General features: G+C 38.7%; 1 protein-coding gene across 2 annotated transcripts in view; it reads right to left on the reverse strand.

Annotated features, from left to right (window-relative positions):
• BMPR1A (bone morphogenetic protein receptor type 1A) overlaps positions 1 to 15,228 on the reverse strand; it is a 135,352-nt gene that overhangs the window by 50,441 nt on the left and 69,683 nt on the right. For both annotated transcript variants that reach the window (XM_032838304.1, XM_032838305.1), the window contains exon 2: positions 9,699 to 9,813. The gene's annotated coding sequence lies outside the window, so the exon portion shown is untranslated. The remainder of the gene's footprint in view (positions 1 to 9,698; positions 9,814 to 15,228) is intronic.

The following is a 15,228-nucleotide window of genomic DNA, read 5'->3' on the forward strand; positions in this document are numbered from 1 at the left end:
TCAGGTGTTGATCTCAGGGTCGTGAGTTCAAGCCCTGCACTGGGCTCTGCACTGGACACAGAGCCTATATACATACATACATAAATAAGAATAATATTGTAGTTATGAGGAGGCATTCTTCACTGAAGACAATGGGAATAAGCTTTCTGTCTCCCTTGGAGGTGGGGGGGTAAGGGTAAGTGGATAGCATAATAACCCAAGAGCCAGAGGGCAAAGTCCATAGGATGTCTATAGGATGAGTTCTAGATTTCTCTACGGAAGAGAGTAGGTGTGGGGTGCCTGGGTAGCTCAGTCAATTGAGTGCCTGACTCTTGGTTTTGGCTCAGGTCATGCTCTCAGGGAGTCTGCTGGAGATTCTCTCTGTCCCTCTGCCTGTCTCCCACCCTGAGCTCTCTCTCTCCTTAAAATAAAGAAATCGATCTTTAAAAAAAAAAAGGAGAGGAGGTGTAAGACAAAATTTTCAATGGTGTGCTGGGAGATACCAATAGAAAGGGTAGAACTCAATGGTAAGGGTAGAACTCATCTTTTCTTCAAGCGTGGAGTTATAATTGCTTTTCTGCAATGCAGGGTTTTAAAATGCTGTTAGATCTAACAGATTCACTACACTGCTCAAGAATCTAGCAGTTGCCAGTGTGTGGAGGCCCTGAGGAGACTCCTCCCAGAGCTCCAAGAAATCAGGAACAGTTTGTTAGCTCCACTGTTATCAGCCCGCAGCAGAAACACTCCAACTTCTATCCTCACTGGTCTGCCACTGAACAATGGATGCCTACAGCCAAAGCTAAACAAATGCTTAGGGAACCCAAGACCCCCAGAAGTGGGTGCAAAAAAATGGAATCTGCTTAAAGAGAACTCAGCAAGCACAAGAAAAGCTAAGCTCAAAATAAGAACATGTGGCTTCTACTTAGATGGAACAGAAGGGAATGGGCAATAGTGCTCATGCAGGACACCCAGGGCGTCAGTCTCACCAGTAAAGGAGAAGCAACTCATGGATGTCAGAGTACAGGAGCTGCCAAGCAGGATACCAATGCAAGATTTTGCCCCCAAAGACAAGGTCAGAGCATTTCAAAGAGGGCACCACTATTATGCCAACAGTACGCCAATGTGAAGAAAGGGGGCATCTCTGGGTTTCTACGGTGCTGGCAGATGATGTGCATCTCAATTATTGCTTTTCTCCTAAGGAACTCAAACATGAACAGCTTTAAAAAAATCTTAAAAGAAAAAAAAGGAGGGGGGCACCTGAGTGGCTCAGTAGGTTAAGCATCTGCCCTCCACTCAGGTCATGAACCTGGGGTCCTGGGATCAAGCCCCGTGTCGGGCTCCCTGCTCAGCAAGAAGCCTGCTCCTCCTCCTCCCCTCACTCATGCTGTCTCTCTCTTTGCTACCTTATCTCTCTTTCTGTCTTTCAAATAAATTAATTAAAAATAAAAAAATTAAAAAAACACTAACAGCTATGCAACCAATGAAGAGCCAATGAAGAGGGCCCAGCAAGAAGGGTACACTCCACATTCCTTATCATGACCCTTGCCCTGCACCACCCCTTAAGGAACTCAATCTTTGTTCAATCTTTTTATATCCTAATTGAGAATTAATGCTCAGTGAAAGATGACTATACATTTAGAAAAATTTTCTAAAGTTCTGAGTCATCAGAAAGCTGATGGACCAGAAAAGAAGGGGCTCTCAGCAGATTAAGCTGCAGTGCAAAGCTGTCCTGATGTTCAATCAACTCAAATGTACTAGAGATAATCTGTGGTAGACAGAGAGGCCACGCAGAGTCTCTGGCAAGTTCCACCAGAAGAGATGGAGGATAGACATCTAGACCTTCTGGGGCAAGGATATGACCTCTATAACGCTGTATGAAAAGTGTAGCTCCTGGCATGATATTGGGCCCCAGTAAGGAATGGAACCATGGAAGATCCAGGATTTAGTGACCAGAGTGACACATCATGATCCACCAAGTCCCAAGGTAATGTGCAGCAGCAAGTTACTTAATGATGGAAATGGTATTTCTGTAACAGGACCTAGGCAGTTCTAGAGGGCACTAGTGAATTCCAAGTGGTAGCCCAGAACCTCACGTCACTAACTCCCATCACACAGATGTCTTTACTTTTGCTCACATCAACAACTTTATGGTAGGTTCCTGGTGACCAATGACAAAAAGAAAAACCTGGGGCCTGGCTGCCAGTGACAAGTCAAAACTGGACCACTACTGCTCTGCAGCCTTCCTTGGAGGACTCTGAAAGACAATGAAGGGGAGAAATTCTCTTGGCAGGCATGGTGAAGGGAGAAGTGACCAGAGAAGAAAAAACATGCATGGACTCCCTGGGAGTGGCAAATGGTATGGCTGACTGGTTAGGGGGATGGAAACACTAGAAAATAAGACACAAGGCACCTGAACAAAAAGCATGTTGATGGCTCTATGAGAGTCAGTGCAAAGTGTTGATCTTTATGTCTTACGGTAATGCCCACTAAAAGCACTAAAAGAAGAGGTGTGTTTAACACCATTCCCAACTATAGAGGAAATGACTGGTCGGTTAACCACAGCAAGCTTTTGCTATCAGCCACCTCAATGCTTGACCAACAGGGCCATGAATGGAGGAGCCATGGTAAAGGGAGGAAGGCTTTACACAGGCCCAACAGCATGGGCTCCTCCTTATGAAGGTGACCTAATTACTGCCACTGCCATTCCAGATGCAAGTTTGTCTTCCTTGCCCATGTATACCTTATGCCAGCACCATCGTCCCAGGGTTTACAGATTAGCACAAGAGGAATATCAATTATGGCCTCAGAACCAGCTACAGTAGTGGGGACTACAGCTTGTTCCACTAACCCTCCTGCTTCAGAGATTTCTTTTAGTAGTTATAACCAGCCCCCAAGTTGAAGCAGACTGAGTGGGCTTACTGGAACACGAGGCAATCTGAGTAACAAAAGGGGCAGGCAAACACTTGTGGTGCTATCCCCTCAGCCTGCCTGCCACCTCAGCACAGCTACAGCGGATAGTTCTCTGCACTACCCGACAACATCTGACACCAAGTGTAAGCCAAGATGCTGCTGTTTTGCTCCTCAGGGTTTTCCCCAAACCTAAAGAAGACTGCCCAGCAGTAAGTAGACACAGCCACATAAATGCTAGCATTAAAGCTCCAGGAGCAGTCTTCAATGAACAGAAGATGAAAGTCAGTGGATAAACGTCCCAGCCCCCTGTCCTTTGGTGGGACAATACTAAGGTACATTCAGAGGGTTCTCAGAAGGACTGAACCCCAGTTGCCCACAGTGATAACTAGCTCCTTAACACACTATATGTAACCTCCCTCACATGTCCCATTTCCTCTGTGTCTTTGGATCGCCTAGCAAATAAACCGCTCAGCCATTAAGTCCTTTTCTCAGGTTCTACTTTCAAAGGAGCCCAGACTAAGAAGTGGTGCGGTCAGGACTCAAACTAAAACCACTGGCTCCACTGCCTGTGCTTGAACAAAAGCATGCTGCCTCTTTATAAAGTAGCAGGACATGGTACAGTACACTGTGGTGCACTAAAGGTAAAAAGCAATGAACATGTAAGTATATACACAGCAAGAGAGAGATTTTAACTTTCTAGTGCTGAACAAAACAGTGGAAAATTGGGGCAGACCATATGTAGCAAAACCTAACTAAGTCAATTAAATACATACATACGCACACACCAATAACACTCTACGTTCATTCAAGGACATAAAGCAAACAAATTAGAGTGGTTTCCTAGAGCAGGAGATGAAAAAGAGGCAATCAAGAAGAAAGGAAATGAAATAAATCATTTGAGGGATTTTAATAAAGAACACAATAATTTTGCTGCCATAAACAGAAGACATGTTTAACTCCGGTTTCTGAATCACAGTCTGAATGTACTGTTACAGTATTAAACGGAAAAGTCGGTATTACTTGATGTTATGAATTGGAGGTTCTCAAAGTAAATATACAACTGTGAACATGTTTTTAAAATTCAACAGTTATGATCTGAAATGATTCCGAAAACTACCTGCAGCACCCATTCCACGCTTCAGGAAACACTGCTATCACTATTCTGAGATAAGGGGCTCTTTTAAAAAATATACACATATGAATGTAATAGAGTACAAATATTAATTACTTTGAGAGCTTAACTAGAGAAAACCTGATAATAATTAAAGAGAAAACCTGATAATAATTCAATCACAAAGCTTTCCTCAATAATGTAACATCTTCCAGTTACACAATGTATAATTACAAAACAGTGACTACTTAATTTTCAGTATGAAATGTTGGAATATTTCTAACTATTTCAAAATCCTAAATCAGTCATCAATTAAAGGTTGAAAAGAACTTTAATAAAAGTATCAAGATTAGGTTTATATCATGAGGTAACTAAGAACCTCACTATAAGGTATTTCTCTAAGGACATTACCATACTAATGCTTTTCTGTTAACTTGAAACTTGAATTCTGCTTCGTGAATTTCTTCATAGATCCCAATTCATTGAGCAGTAATTCCATTAAAACAAGATACCACCCTTCAGTAGAAGTGTCAGAATTATACTTAAAGAAATATTTTCGGCTCAGGTCATGATCCCAGGGTCCTGGGATCGAGCCCCACATTGGGCTCTCTGCTCTGCGGGGAGCCTGCTTCCCTTCCTCTCTCTCTCTGCCTGCCTCTCTGCCTACGTGTGATCTCTGTCAAATAAATAAAATCTTAAAAAAATATTTTAAACATTCTTTTACTAAATAGTATGTAGTATTTAAAACTACAGCAGAAGAGATGGGGCACCTGGGTGGCTCTGTCATTGGGCATCTGCCTTCAGCTCAGGTCATGCTACCAGGGTCCTAGGGTCAAGTCCTGCATTGGGCCCCTTGCTCGGTGGGAACGCTGCATCTCCCTCTCCCACTCCGCCTGCTTGTGTTTCCTCTCTCACTCTCTCTCTCTGTGTCAAACAAATAAATAAAATATTTAAAATAAATAAATAAAGCTATAGCAAAAGAGATAAATATGAACAAAACAGTATTTCTTTTTTTTCCCCTAAAGATTTTATTTATTTGACACAGAGAGAAAGAGAGAGGGAGGGAGAGCAAGTTCAAGCAGGGAGGAAGGGCAGAGGGAAAGGGAGAACCAGACTCCGCTGATCAAGGTGTCCAAGCTATCACTGGGCTTGATCCCAGGTCCCCAGGATCATGACCTGAGCCAAAGGCAGCCATTTAACAACTGAGCCACCCAGGCACTGCAGAACAGTATTTCTTTCTTTAAAAACTGCTCTTTTAGGGGCGCCTGGGTGGCTCAGTGGGTTAAAGCCTCTGCCTTCGGCTCAGGTCACGATCCTAGGGTCCTGGGATCCAGCCCTGCATCGGGCTCTCTGCTCAGCAGGGAGCCTGCTTCCTCCTCTCTCTCTCTCTCTGCCTGCCTCTCTGCCTACTTGTGATCTCTGTCTGCCAAATAAACAAATAAAATCTTTAAAAAAATAAAATAAAATAAAAATAAAAACTGCTCTTTTAAGAAAAGGCAATTACTTTTTAAAAATTACTTTAAAAAGTAAGAATAAAAAGGCAATACTTTGCTTTTTTCATAACATCTCCTTACAATATGCTAAGGTTTGAAAAATAATGTACAAAAATATTTCTTGCATATAAATAGATGAAGAAACCAGTAAGATAGTAGAACTTTAATTTTAATGTTTCTTTACACTTAGATCCAACCAGATTTGAAAAATTACTTATGTTTGCTATTGACACCGCCCAACATTATCTGTACTATCCAGAGAGAACGCACAGACATCATCACCTCTTTCCAACATCCAGTCAGAAATTACTATTCCTTCTTCCTTGACAGTATCTATTACACATGGTCTTTCTTTTCCATTTCCACTGCTACTACTGGGATTAAATTCTGATTACTTCAAATCTAACAGCTCCTACAACCTTCTGGGCTCCCTGACTCCTCATTCCATTTCTCTAATGATATATATTCACAAATCAATGCTAGCACAATTTCCATAAAGTAAAATTTTATGTCACACTTCCTACCCTCTCCAAGATCTCTACTATATTCTTAGGAAAATATTCACTTTCTATCAATCAGCTTCTCTAGAAATACCTTTTAATTCTTTCTTTACCTACCCAAATTCTACTCATCTTCCAAAACCTCAAATAATCCCTCCTATGTTCTGTCTATACTTCTCAGTGCTATAGAACCCTGATTAAGAAGTAATGATTTACTCTTCAGGCATTTATCACTTTTACCTGGCAGTGTTGGTTAGCATTACTCATATTACTTACACACATACCTTATAGGATACAACTAGAAACAGAGGACGGGGACCGCGTTCTTTGTTTTCTGATTTCTCCTTTGCGACTTGCCGTTACATAGTTTAACAAGGACCAAAATAAGTAATTCCCTGCAGAACAAAAGTAAGTGCTCTGAGGCCTTAAACTAGAAAGGAACATTTCTTACAGTCAAAAGAAATATAGATCAGGGGGGGCGCCTGGGTGGCTCAGTCAGTTAAGTGACCGGCTCTTGATATTGGTTCAGGTCATGATCTCAGGGTTGTGAGATCAATCCCTGTATCAGGCTCCACACTGGACATGGAGACTGCTTAAGATTCTCTCTCTCCCTCTCCCTCTGCCCCTACCCATTCCCTTCACCTCCAGCACTCATCGCATGCACTCACTTGCTCTTAAAAATATACCTATAATATTTATATATTATTAAATATTAAAATATTTTATTTTAAAATATTTTTATTAATTTTTTGATTTTTAAAATTTCAAATATTTAAAATTTTTAAAAATAAATAAAAAGTTTAAGTAAAATTTAAAATGTTTTATTAAAATTTTAATCAAATTTTTATTTTTTGGTATTTTAATATTTTAATAAATATTATAAAATGACATTTACATATTTTATATAGATATACAGTTATAGATCAGAAAGGACCTCAAGAATTGGCACTTGAGGTGGGTCTTTAAGAGTTGACAGGCCTTCCACAAGAAAGAAAAGTGGAAAAAGCATGTCAGGAGAAAATAATATGAACAGAGAGCAGAGAGAAATACAAGGCAATTTCAAATTACAGGCAGAGGGGTATCATACACACATGCAGGGGTACAGAAGAAGAAAATTAAACATCTGCTAAATAACCATTGTTTACAGGTTTTTATAATTTCAGGTTAAGGTCATCCCTACCTTAATCAAGAGCCTCATTATTTCTCGCTTGAAACAATTAAGAGCATCCTACTTGTCTCTGCTTTTGGGATCTGTCTCCCCCTTCCAAACTATCATCCATATCACTGCCAGATTAATTTTAAAGATTTTATTTACTTAAGAGAGCCAGACAGACAGAGATAGTGAGAGAGAGCAAGAGCAGGGAGGTGAGGGAGAAGCAGGCTCCCCACTGAGCTGGGAGCCCATCGTGGGGCTCAATCTCAGGACCCTGGGATCATGACCTGAGCCAAAGGCAGACGCTTAACCAACTGAGCCACCAGGCGCCCCTGTCAGATTGATTTTAACAGAACACAATTATGATCCTGAAATGCCTCTGTTAAAATTTTTTAGTGACTGCCAACTATTAACAAAATAAAGCCTGAACTCCCTACCATAGCATTTGGAGTTCTTCACAATGAAGATCTCTTCCCGCCTTGTCCCTCGAAGCCTCTCTCATATCCTGAATTCAAGCCATACAATGATTTCTCCTGTCTTTTGTACAGTAGATACATCTCAAGCTTCCCCTCCTTATGTTGGGTTCTGTGCACGCAATTCTCTCACCTCCCAAATTCCACTCCGCAATCTTTCACTCATCTTTCAAGACACTACTCAAGTATCATTTCCTACGTGAAGCCTCCCTGACAATACTCTCTAACAGTGCTGAAGCTCTTCTAGGTGTTGCCAAACACACTTTTTCAATTTCATATGGCACTTTTCCAACTGCACTTGAATCAGCTGTTTGCATACTCACCTCTAAGCAAACTACCTCAAGAGCAAAGCAAGGAACCCATTTCACCGAACATTTTGTATCCTCAGTGCCTAACATAGTGCCTGGCATAGTAGGTATTTAGTAAGTGTTTAAAGGGAGAAGGAAATGAATGGATCCAGGCAAAGGTTATTTGCTAAACCACTAAAGTAGTTTGTCCTTACTTCGGCAGGCCAAAAAAGAGTCCCTGACAGTACATGCAGAATTATCTTTCAGAAGATTTCAGCTGGCAATAACATGGAGAGGGAAATGGAACAAAAAGAGGCACAAAGCTGGGAGAGCCAGGCAATATTTCAGGAGAAATGTTAACAGAAAGGCCTAACCTAGGATTCTGATGGGGGGACTGGAAAAGAGAGGAGGGAAACATTCACGGCACATTACAGAGATTAAGGGATGGTACTGGATCTCTGACGAGGGCAGGAAGGAAAAAGCGAGGAATGAGATTCGGCACTGAGACTCTGAACGTGGGTGACAGAGAGAGGTCCAGTAACAGGTGTGGGAACCCTGGTGTGAAGCAAGCAGCTGGAAATAATGGGACTGAAAGTTAGAGAGAGGGTCACAACTGAGATGTAAGGTTGAGAGAGATCACTTTAGAGGTGACTGTTGAAATGAGATTAGGAAAGAAAAAAGATAAGAAAAAGATAAAAGCTTGTGGATGTTGTTACTTAAGAGTAGCAGGAGGGAAAAGAAAGAAATTATGAAGGAGTAATTAAAGAAGTAGAACTAGAAGAACACAGGGTCACGGAAACCGAGAGAAATGCAAAAAAGGGAAAATGACAACTACTACAGTGATCAAAGAGTACTGAGCCTAATAAGAGACAATTAAAAAATCAAACGTATTTTTCAAAAGAGCAAAGACACCAGTGGGGCAAGGGTGAGAAAAAAGAGTGCATGCTCAGGAAGCAGCAGCAGGGAGCAAAGCCAACTACTCCAGGAGGAGAAAGTACAGACTGCTTCACAGTGTATGTCCTAGTCATTTTTCTAAAATAGAGATCCCTGAAGAATTCAAACCTTTTACCTGATAATCTGAGTCTGCAAATGGACTGAAAATAATGAACCTGACTTCCCCGTATATATGGTCTTAGAATGGCTTCTTCTCCCCTATCCCTGGTGTTACTGCAGTTCCTGCTTCTTTAAATAAATTCAATTTCCAAAGAACTATATTTTAAGACATTTTTATTCTTAAGTCTATAATGTATGAAAGTTTCAAAATAATATAAATATCCATTTTTAATACAATCCACCATTCTGAACTCTGCTTGGTCATCTTTAGAGGGAATAAATATATCTCTATATATCATCTAATGCTTATTTTCTATAATTAGAGTGAAGGAAGTGATATCAGTAATAAATAAGTACCTTTTATTTCTGGAGGTTCAACATTTATAAGAAGAGAAAAATATATTAGATCTACTTATGAACTCATAAGGAGTCATTAAAGAAACTAAAGAAGCTAAAATAAAGTTGCAGCAGTAATACATACAGAAGGACTATTTTCAATTTTTTTCTTCCTTCCAAGATTTTATTTACATTCACGTCAGTTAACATAAAGTGTGGTACTGGTTTCAGGAGCAGAATCTGGCGATTCATCACTTACACACAACACCCAGCTGCTCCTCTTCTTCATGACCATCTCCCATTTAGCCCATCCACCCTCCCACCTTCCCAGACTATTTTCAATTGTTAACAAATGAAGATGTTCATATTATTCTAGCTATTTTCTTAAAAGTCTTTTTCTTACCTCAGAGATGTGGCTAGATAAAAATGTACTTCCAGTTTTCTCCAAACTGCTTTGACCTATGCTTCCATCTCATGAATTCCAAGACAGTATTAAACTGATGCATATTTTCACAAATCTGTTTAAAAAAAAGGAACTAACTTAGACTAAAAGAAACATGCAAAAGCAATACTGAACATTTGTCAGGTGTAAAATTATACATTTTCAACGTAAAGTCAATGAAAATTCTAAAGTACTTTAATATGTCACTTTACCATTTTCCCAACCTCTACCCAAAGAAGTTTCCCATTTTGCATATTTTCAACTTCACAAATGTAACAATAGCTCTGTGGAAAAAATTACTTGCATGTAAAATTTCTATATTGGCTTGAAAAAACATGAACAGCTAGAAGCAGCACTAAAATTTACAATTCTACGATATTCAAATTCCTGCTTAGGCAAAAATATATTTGGCCACCCACCTAATATCCCTATTTTCACTTTTTATCACAAAATCTCAGTAAGCAGTTTTAATTTCAGTCAACCTTCTACCTAGAATATTAAGGACTGGAGGGGTCAGGAATTAATGGCACCGCATGGTCTAAACCCAGGGGATAGGTTACAACTATGTTACCACTGACATTTAGTTCCCCTGCTTTAAAACACGGAGTTCAAAAATCTAAAAGAGGGAAACAATAAAAGAATTTTAATTTTCAAAGGCATGTTGTTTACTTAGAGATTTAAAAAATAATTTTATTGAATCTATTTTTAACTAAAACATCAAATAGCAAAGTATTGTTTCATATTCTAAAAAGGAAAAATTTTAAGCTGTATGAATACTACCTATGTCCCACTGCAAGGTCAAAATGCCTTTGTCTTCAAGTCCATTTAGAAGTATCACTTGTGTCACACTGAGGTTTAGTAGTCTTGGCAATAATGACTGAATTCATGTAAACTGGGGCAATCTGAAACGGTCTAGCATATCAGATAGCAGCCTTTCTTAAAGACAAGTCTCCACTCAGCAGACAGGCTGCCATAGGACCATGCTAAATCTTTCATGGTCCAACTAAAGACAGACTGACCCTGAAAGCAATTAGTAATGCTTTGTCTGCACTTAGGAGCCTTAAATAGTCTTCTCAATGCACCAGTTACCCACAACTTAACTGGTCTGTAACATTTTTCAGGGTACTCACAGGACTATAAAATTCTTAGACCATCACTCAGAGAAATGAGGGCAGGAATGGAGATGCGGTATTTAGTGATTTTTTTTCCCTGAGATGTTCACAGTCTTAAAACATTTCCCTTTTATAATCAAAAAATAAATGCATTGTGTTTTCATGTTAGAAATGACAAATATCGGGACGCCTGGGTGGCTCAGTTGGTTAAGCAGCTGCCTTCGGCTCAGGTCATGATCCCAGCGTCTTGGGATCGAGTCCCGCATCGGGCTCCTTGCTCGGCGGGGAGCCTGCTTCTCCCTCTGCCTCTGCCTGCCATTCTGTCTGCCTGTGCTTGCTCTCTCTCCCTCTCTCTCTCTGACAAATAAATAAAATCTTTAAAAAAAAAAAAAAAAAAGAAATGACAAATATCTTCCTCCAAAGCCACTCTTTGCCAATAACACTATTCCTCCCTAACAGTATATGTGAAGAAAAGAGGGAAGGCAATCACTATATTAAACAAAGTTCAGATTAACCCATCCTCATAAAGGTTAAAGCAATCCATCAAAAGACCGTGTTTAAAAAAATATGGCCTGGGGTCTCCCTCTCCCACTCCCCCTGCTTGTGTTCCCTCTCTCACTGTGTCTCCCTCTGTCAAATAAATAAATCAATCTCTCTCTCTATATATATATATATACACACACACACATACATGGCCCGATTCTAATTCTACCAGTTATTTCTAATGGATCAGATAAAATTAACATGTAAACCATCTAACCATTGTTTACCATGGACTACTTATTACAACAATATGAACTTGTGTTAACAACCACAAAGATCTAGTCAAAACCGAACACTAAACAAGTATAATAATATTTTTATCAAAGATTTTGTGTCTAAAACTTTCAAGCCCATTAGTTCTAGAAAACACATTAAGGAAAAGGTAATTCTTTTAATAATACATTGGGTCTTCTTAAAAACAGAATAAGTGAAAAAAATCAAACCTTTCCAGATATATTCTAGTATTTTATAATTGAGCTAACATCAGAATTTTCTCAAAGTTCATAAATATTTGTAAACAAACAAGAAAAGTACATTTTAGTCCCACATTATCTTTACAAAATATCTTTATTTGCCATCAAGATGCACAATCCTTCTTGGTTTTCAAAATTAGTGAAGTCATTATTTAAACCACCAAGGTACTTAAAAGCTCATTAACCATACAGAACCCATCAGTGACAAACATCAACTGTGGGTATTTCAGTTATCTCTCACTCTGAGGTGCTGGAATACCCCCATTCACTTCTATATTAATAAGATTTGTTTATAGAAAAGAACAATGTACATATGATTTGATAAATATGCTAGTCTAAGACAAAACTCAAGATTACTTTTGAGTTTGTTCCAGATGTCAAAAAGTAGTCATTTCCTAGTAGTCACAAACTCAGCAATACTGACTGCATACTTTTTCTTTCCACCACTCCAAATACTCTCCTCCTCAACTGCATTTCTCCTCCCTAAGCACACACAAGAAGTACCACAAATACCATACAAGTATTGCTGTTAACACTATCACTGCATTCATATAATGCTTTTAAAAAATCAGAACCAAACTACAGAATATTTGACAAAACATCCCAGCTGGGCTCTTAAACTAAAGGCATTACTGTTAAAACTTTGGGTACATTAAACTGGAAAATTCAAACATCATGCTTCAGAAAATGATAACACAGTTTTAGCTGTAAGTAATTCAAGCGAACAGTGTAATTTAGGCTTATCATGCACTTCTATAATAAAGCAGGTAACACAGAAAGGGAGGGTCAACTTATGGACGGGTTATGTTCTAAAAGATCACTTATAAATTGAATGTAAGCTTGATTTTGAAACTTAAGATGCCTTTCTCATAAAACCAAAGACATAAACAATAATATTAAACCAGTAATACAAATGAATTACAGTACACAATTCTCATCACAGCACTCTGATGCTTACACATATTTCCATACCAAACTTTAAATTTTTATTCACTGTTGTAATCCCAGCATCTAGCATAGCTGATGACACAGAGTAGGATTTCAACAAATACTGGCGATCTCAAGTACTAAACAGCAACAACTCAATGATATGAGAAACTGGCTTGTCTAGAAAACTTACCTATCTTAATTATATCAGACAACCAAAAGACAAGGGGAAAAAGCTTCTTCCAAAAGAGATAGGTGAAAAAGATTCTTAACACCAGCGTGAGAAGACTCTGATCTAAGCTAGTTGTGGCAATTTCCATTCTTCCTGCCAATCAGTAGTGTTTTTATAAAGCATCTGATGCAATTCCAGCCAGTAAGACAAGAGACTAAGTTTGCTAGGAAACTAAGCACTGGGAAAAGTGTTTCTGGGAAAGGTTTTATGCCTAATAAAAAAAGACATCTAGGTGAAAACATCCTCCCCATCACCTTTTTTCCCAGGGAACGATGGGTTTGAATGTGTCAAGTAGCATGATGGCAGCCATCAGAACCATGAGAAGATGACAGCCTAGGAGGAAAACCCAACAGATTTAGAATGGCTGCATTAAGACAGAAAGAAATTGGGTCTTTGGTGCTGTTGTTATGCTTGAATAAATCCTAAAATGATATCATTACACTGGACATTTTTATTATATTACATTAAATCCTTTTATTGTTTAACCAGTTTTCAATTACCAAAAGTAACCCAGCAAATACCGTGATTCAGAAACCAATACACCATTTGCTTCCATAAATTCAAATGTTATATTTATACAATAAAATAATAACTCACCTAAATTTATATCACAATCCAGATGCTTCTTTTGAACTAGATACATATTTTCAAAGTACTAAATATTAGAAGAAATAAATCAATCAACATATCCAAATCAAACAATCAAAATACGGAATTCCACAGAGACAGAAAATAGATTAATGGTTGTCTGGGACTGGGGGTGGAGGGTGGGAATGGAGAAAGACACCAAAATGATGATCCACAAAAGGAAAAAAGGGGGCAAATTAGAATTCATCAAAATTAAAAATATCCTTCTGCAAAAGGCCCTGTTAAAAAGATGAAAAGACAAGATACAGGATGGGAGTCAATGTTTGCCAGCCATACATGTGACAAAGGACCCAACTAGAATATACCAAATCTCAAAATTCAAAGTTAAAAAAAAAATCACCAAGAAATTGGGCAAAAGAATATGAAAAGAGATTTCACTGAAGAAGATATCTGGATGGCAAATCAGTATATGAAAAGCTTAACAACACTAGCCATCAGGGAATTGCAAATTAAGACCCCACTGATATACCACTATACACCTACTGGAACAACTAAAATAAAAAACAGTGACAATACTAAATGCTGGCAATATGAAGAAAGTGCAGCTTTCAGACATTGTTGGTGAGAACGTAAAATGGCACAGCCACTTTGGAAAATAGTTTGGAAGTTTCTTTAAAAATGAAATACACACTGACATGTAACCAAACGCTCTTGGGGTTGCAAAGAAATAAACATGAATATTAGCAGCAGTTTTATTTTTAATTGCCAAAACCTGGAGAAAACAAAACGTCCTTCAAAAGGTGAATGGTTAAACAAACTGTGGTGCAACCACACAACAAAATTCTACTCAGTAATAAAAAGGGATGAACTAGTGACACACAAAACAACTTGGGTGAATCTCAAAGGATTAGTAAGAGTGCAAAAAGGTCATATACTATATGATTCCACTTATAAAACACTCTCAAAATGACAAAAATCATACAGATGATGGGGGACATGTGTATGTGCAGCACAAGGGAGACCTTCGTGGTGACAAGATCTATGTCTTGATGCTGAGGTGGTTAAACAAAATTTAAATGTATGTTTAAATGGCACAGCGCTATACATATAAAATGAACCAATGTCAGTTTCTGTTTGGACACTCTGTCAAGTAGCATTAAGTAACCACTGGAGGAAGGTGAAGGGTATAAGGGACCTCTCCTTACTATTTTTGCAATTTCCTATGAATCTATAATTACTTTTAAGTAATTAAAAAAATTTTAAACCCTATTTCCTAAAAATGTTTTACCTCTGCTTTAAATTAGATTTTGAATAACAAAGCAATGGTTCAGACGACTCAAGATACATTCTTTCTTTCAAATCAGCTAGGGAACTTCAATTCTGCAGTGGTTTCAAGTATCCTAAGGAAATGAGGAGCCTCCATAACAGAAGTCTAAAGAAACCAATAGTTCCACGACCAAATTCCGGGTCTTCAGTTCTCTGTATCCCTCACCCTCTGGGTCTGGGAAGCAGTGACTACTATGACATGAGTGTCATCTGTTCTGAGAGTAATAAGCACAGCAAGTCTGACACAGCCACCTGCATCAGGATGAACCCCAAATAGTCATCTATCCATA

This window comes from Lontra canadensis, unplaced genomic scaffold (assembly GCF_010015895.1).
Source record: "Lontra canadensis isolate GAN:19392208 unplaced genomic scaffold, GSC_riverotter_1.0 scaffold3, whole genome shotgun sequence".
Taxonomy (NCBI): domain Eukaryota; kingdom Metazoa; phylum Chordata; class Mammalia; order Carnivora; family Mustelidae; genus Lontra; species Lontra canadensis.